We start from the raw sequence: 6,039 nt of genomic DNA on the forward strand, positions 1-6,039 counted from the left end.
CCACCTGTCGGCCGGGCCTCTCGCACTCGCGACCTCTGCCGCCGAGCCTCCAGCGCGCGCGCGTCGCCCGCCTGGCAGGGACTCCGCCCCTCCTCCCTCCTTCCCTCACTCTGCCGCCGAGCTGGCGGTGCCCGCGGGTCCAGCTGTCGGCCGGGCCTCTCGCACTCGCGACCTCTGGCGCCGAGCCGCCAGCGCGCGCCCGTCGCCCGGGTGTCAGGGTGTCTGCCCTTCCTCCCTCCTTCCCTCACTCTGCCGCCGAGCTGGCGGTGCCCGCGTGTCCACCTGTCGGCCGGGCCTCTCGCACTCGCGACCTCTGCCGCCGAGCCGCCAGCGCGCGCGCGTCGCCCGCCTGGCAGGGACTCCGCCCCTCCTCCCTCCTTCCCTCACTCTGCCGCCGAGCTGGCGGTGCCCGCGGGTCCAGCTGTCGGCCGGGCCTCTCCCACTCGCGACCTCGCCCGCCGAGCCGCCAGCGCGCGCCCGTCGCCCGGGTGTCAGGGTGTCTGCCCCTCCCCCCCTTCCCTCACTCTGCCGCCGAGCTGGCGGTGCCCGCGTGTCCACCTGTCGGCCGGGCCTCTCGCACTCGCGACCTATGGCGCCCAGCCGCCAGCGCGCGCGCGTCGCCCGCCTGGCAGGGAGTCTGCCCCTCCCCCCCCTTCCCTAACTCGGCCGCAGAGCCGCCAGGAGCCGCGGGTCGACGAGCCCGACGGGGCTCTATCCCCTCCCCCCCTTCCCTAACCCTGTCGACGAGCTGCGGGTGCCCGCGGGTCCACCTGCGGGCAGGGCCTCTCCCACTCGCGACCTCGCCCGCCGAGCCGCCAGCGCGCGCCCGTCGCCCGGCTGTCAGGCTGTCTGCCCCTCCCCCACTCCTCCCCTAACTCGGCCGCAGAGCCGCCAGGAGCCGCGGGTCGACGAGCCCGACGGGGTTCTATCCCCTCCCCCCCTTCCCTGACTTCCCCCCTTCCCTAACTCTCGACGAGCTGCGGGTGCCCGCGTGTCCACCTGCGGGCAGGGCCTCTCCCACTCGCGACCTCGCCAGCCGAGGCGCCAGCGCGCGCCCGTCGCCCGGTTGTCAGGCTGTCTGCCCCTCCCCCCCTTCCCTCACTCTGCCGCCGAGCTGGCGGTGCCCGCGGGTCCAGCTGTCGGCCGGGCCTCTCCCACTCGCGACCTCGCCCGCCGAGCCGCCAGCACGCGCCCGTCGCCCGGTTGTCAGGGTGTCTGCCCCTCCCCCCCCTTCCCTCACTCTGCCGCCGAGCTGGCGGAGCCCGCGTGTCCACCTGTCGGCCGGGCCTCTCGCACTCGCGACCTCTGCCGCCGAGCCGCCAGCGCGCGCGCGTCGCCCGCCTGGCAGGGAGTCTGCCCCTCCCCCCCCTTCCCTAACTCGGCCGCAGAGCCGCCAGGAGCCGCGGGTCGACGAGCCCGACGGGGCTCTATCCCCTCCCCCCCTTCCCTAACCCTGTCGACGAGCTGCGGGTGCCCGCGGGTGCACCTGCGGGCAGGGCCTCTCCCACTCGCGACCTCGCCCGCCGAGCCGCCAGCGCGCGCCCGTCGCCCGGCTGTCAGGCTGTCTGCCCCTCCCCCACTCCTCCCCTAACTCGGCCGCAGAGCCGCCAGGAGCCGCGGGTCGACGAGCCCGACGGGGTTCTATCCCCTCCCCCCCTTCCCTGACTTCCCCCCTTCCCTAACTCTCGACGAGCTGCGGGTGCCCGCGGGTCCACCTGCGGGCAGGGCCTCTCCCACTCGCGACCTCGCCCGCCGAGCCGCCAGCGCGCGCCCGTCGCCCGGCTGTCAGGCTGTCTGCCCCTCCCCCCCTTCCCTCACTCTGCCGCCGAGCTGGCGGTGCCCGCGTGTCCACCTGTCGGCCGGGCCTCTCGCACTCGCGACCTCTGCCGCCGAGCCGCCAGCGCGCGCGCGTCGCCCGCCTGGCAGGGACTCCGCCCCTCCTCCCTCCTTCCCTCACTCTGCCGCCGAGCTGGCGGTGCCCGCGGGTCCAGCTGTCGGCCGGGCCTCTCCCACTCGCGACCTCGCCCGCCGAGCCGCCAGCACGCGCCCGTCGCCCGGTTGTCAGGGTGTCTGCCCCTCCCCCTCCTTCCCTCACTCTGCCGCCGAGCTGGCGGTGCCCGGGGGTCCACCTGTCGGCCGGGCCTCTCGCACTCGCGACCTCTGCCGCCGAGCCTCCAGCGCGCGCGCGTCGCCCGCCTGGCAGGGACTCCGCCCCTCCTCCCTCCTTCCCTCACTCTGCCGCCGAGCTGGCGGTGCCCGCGGGTCCAGCTGTCGGCCGGGCCTCTCGCACTCGCGACCTCTGGCGCCGAGCCGCCAGCGCGCGCCCGTCGCCCGGGTGTCAGGGTGTCTGCCCTTCCTCCCTCCTTCCCTCACTCTGCCGCCGAGCTGGCGGTGCCCGCGTGTCCACCTGTCGGCCGGGCCTCTCGCACTCGCGACCTCTGCCGCCGAGCCGCCAGCGCGCGCGCGTCGCCCGCCTGGCAGGGACTCCGCCCCTCCTCCCTCCTTCCCTCACTCTGCCGCCGAGCTGGCGGTGCCCGCGGGTCCAGCTGTCGGCCGGGCCTCTCCCACTCGCGACCTCGCCCGCCGAGCCGCCAGCGCGCGCCCGTCGCCCGGGTGTCAGGGTGTCTGCCCCTCCCCCCCTTCCCTCACTCTGCCGCCGAGCTGGCGGTGCCCGCGTGTCCACCTGTCGGCCGGGCCTCTCGCACTCGCGACCTATGGCGCCCAGCCGCCAGCGCGCGCGCGTCGCCCGCCTGGCAGGGAGTCTGCCCCTCCCCCCCCTTCCCTAACTCGGCCGCAGAGCCGCCAGGAGCCGCGGGTCGACGAGCCCGACGGGGCTCTATCCCCTCCCCCCCTTCCCTAACCCTGTCGACGAGCTGCGGGTGCCCGCGGGTCCACCTGCGGGCAGGGCCTCTCCCACTCGCGACCTCGCCCGCCGAGCCGCCAGCGCGCGCCCGTCGCCCGGCTGTCAGGCTGTCTGCCCCTCCCCCACTCCTCCCCTAACTCGGCCGCAGAGCCGCCAGGAGCCGCGGGTCGACGAGCCCGACGGGGTTCTATCCCCTCCCCCCCTTCCCTGACTTCGCCCCTTCCCTAACTCTCGACGAGCTGCGGGTGCCCGCGTGTCCACCTGCGGGCAGGGCCTCTCCCACTCGCGACCTCGCCAGCCGAGGCGCCAGCGCGCGCCCGTCGCCCGGTTGTCAGGCTGTCTGCCCCTCCCCCCCTTCCCTCACTCTGCCGCCGAGCTGGCGGTGCCCGCGGGTCCAGCTGTCGGCCGGGTCTCTCCCACTCGCGACCTCGCCCGCCGAGCCGCCAGCACGCGCCCGTCGCCCGGTTGTCAGGGTGTCTGCCCCTCCCCCCCCTTCCCTCACTCTGCCGCCGAGCTGGCGGAGCCCGCGTGTCCACCTGTCGGCCGGGCCTCTCGCACTCGCGACCTCTGGCGCCGAGCCGCCAGCGCGCGCGCGTCGCCCGCCTGGCAGGGAGTCTGCCCCTCCCCCCCCTTCCCTAACTCGGCCGCAGAGCCGCCAGGAGCCGCGGGTCGACGAGCCCGACGGGGCTCTATCCCCTCCCCCCCTTCCCTAACCCTGTCGACGAGCTGCGGGTGCCCGCGGGTCCACCTGCGGGCAGGGCCTCTCCCACTCGCGACCTCGCCCGCCGAGCCGCCAGCGCGCGCCCGTCGCCCGGCTGTCAGGCTGTCTGCCCCTCCCCCACTCCTCCCCTAACTCGGCCGCAGAGCCGCCAGGAGCCGCGGGTCGACGAGCCCGACGGGGTTCTATCCCCTCCCCCCCTTCCCTGACTTCGCCCCTTCCCTAACTCTCGACGAGCTGCGGGTGCCCGCGTGTCCACCTGCGGGCAGGGCCTCTCCCACTCGCGACCTCGCCAGCCGAGGCGCCAGCGCGCGCCCGTCGCCCGGTTGTCAGGCTGTCTGCCCCTCCCCCCCTTCCCTCACTCTGCCGCCGAGCTGGCGGTGCCCGCGGGTCCAGCTGTCGGCCGGGTCTCTCCCACTCGCGACCTCGCCCGCCGAGCCGCCAGCACGCGCCCGTCGCCCGGTTGTCAGGGTGTCTGCCCCTCCCCCCCCTTCCCTCACTCTGCCGCCGAGCTGGCGGAGCCCGCGTGTCCACCTGTCGGCCGGGCCTCTCGCACTCGCGACCTCTGGCGCCGAGCCGCCAGCGCGCGCGCGTCGCCCGCCTGGCAGGGAGTCTGCCCCTCCCCCCCCTTCCCTAACTCGGCCGCAGAGCCGCCAGGAGCCGCGGGTCGACGAGCCCGACGGGGCTCTATCCCCTCCCCCCCTTCCCTAACCCTGTCGACGAGCTGCGGGTGCCCGCGGGTCCACCTGCGGGCAGGGCCTCTCCCACTCGCGACCTCGCCCGCCGAGCCGGCAGCGCGCGCCCGTCGCCCGGCTGTCAGGCTGTCTGCCCCTCCTCCCATCCTCCCCTAACTCGGCCGCAGAGCCGCTTGGAGCCGCGGGTCGACGAGCCCGACGGGGTTCTATCCCCTCCCCCCCTTCCCTAACTCCCCCCCTTCCCTAACTCTCGACGAGCTGCGGGTGCCCGCGTGTCCACCTGCGGGCAGGGCCTCTCCCACTCGCGACCTCGCCCGCCGATCCGCCAGCGCTCGCCCGTCGCCCGGCTGTCAGGCTGTCTGCGCCTCCCCCCCCTTCCCTCATTCTGCCGCCGAGCTGGCGGTGCCCGCGTGTCCACCTGTCGGCCGGGCCTCTCGCACTCGCGACCTCTGTCGCCGAGCCGCCAGCGCGCGCGCGTCGCCCGCCTGGCAGGGACTCTGCCCCTCCTCCCTCCTTCCCTCACTCTGTCGACGAGCTGGCGGTGCCCGCGGGTCCACCTGTCGGCCGGGCCTCTCGCACTCGCGACCCCTGCCGCCGAGACGCCGGCACGCGCGCGTCGCCAGCCTGGCAGGGACTCTGCCCCTCCTCCCTCCTTCCCTCACTCTGTCGACGAGCTGGCGGTGCCCGCGGGTCCACCTGTCGGCCGGGCCTCTCGCACTCGCGACCCCTGCCGCCGAGACGCCGGCACGCGCGCGTCGCCAGCCTGGCAGGGACTCTGCCCCTCCTCCCTCCTTCCCTCACTCTGTCGACGAGCTGGCGGTGCCCGCGTGTCCACCTGTCGGCCGGGCCTCTCGCACTCGCGACCTCTGGCGCCGAGCCGCCAGCGCGCGCGCGTCGCCCGCCTGGCTGGGACTCCGCCCCTCCTCCCTCCTTCCCTCACTCTGCCGCCGAGCTGGCGGTGCCCGCGTGTCCACCTGTCGGCCGGGCCTCTCGCACTCGCGACCTCTGCCGCCGAGCCGCCAGCGCGCGCGCGTCGCCCGCCTGGCAGGGACTCCGCCCCTCCTCCCTCCTTCCCTCACTCTGCCGCCGAGCTGGCGGTGCCCGCGGGTCCAGCTGTCGGCCGGGCCTCTCCCACTCGCGACCTCGCACGCCGAGCCGCCAGCGCGCGCCCGTCGCCCGGTTGTCAGGGTGTCTGCCCCTCCCCCCCTTCCCTCACTCTGCCGCCGAGCTGGCGGTGCCCGCGTGTCCACCTGTCGGCCGGGCCTCTCGCACTCGCGACCTATGGCGCCCAGCCGCCAGCGCGCGCGCGTCGCCCGCCTGGCAGGGAGTCTGCCCCTACCCCCCCTTCCCTAACTCGGCCGCAGAGCCGCCAGGAGCCGCGGGTCGACGAGCCCGACGGGGCTCTATCCCCTCCCCCCCTTCCCTAACCCTGTCGACGAGCTGCGGGTGCCCGCGGGTCCACCTGCGGGCAGGGCCTCTCCCACTCGCGACCTCGCCCGCCGAGCCGCCAGCGCGCGCCCGTCGCCCGGCTGTCAGGCTGTCTGCCCCTCCCCCCCTCCTCCCCTAACTCGGCCGCAGAGCCGCCAGGAGCCGCGGGTCGACGAGCCCGACGGGGTTCTATCCCCTCCCCCCCTTCCCTGACTTCCCCCCTTCCCTAACTCTCGACGAGCTGCGGGTGCCCGCGGGTCCAGCTGTCGGCCGGGCCTCTCCCACTCGCGACCTCGCCCGCCGAGCCGCCAGCACGCGCCCGTCGCCCGGTTGTC

Source organism: Giraffa tippelskirchi, chromosome 11, assembly GCF_054371585.1.
Source record: "Giraffa tippelskirchi isolate mGirTip1 chromosome 11, T2T-mGirTip1v1.2.pri, whole genome shotgun sequence".
Taxonomy (NCBI): domain Eukaryota; kingdom Metazoa; phylum Chordata; class Mammalia; order Artiodactyla; family Giraffidae; genus Giraffa; species Giraffa tippelskirchi.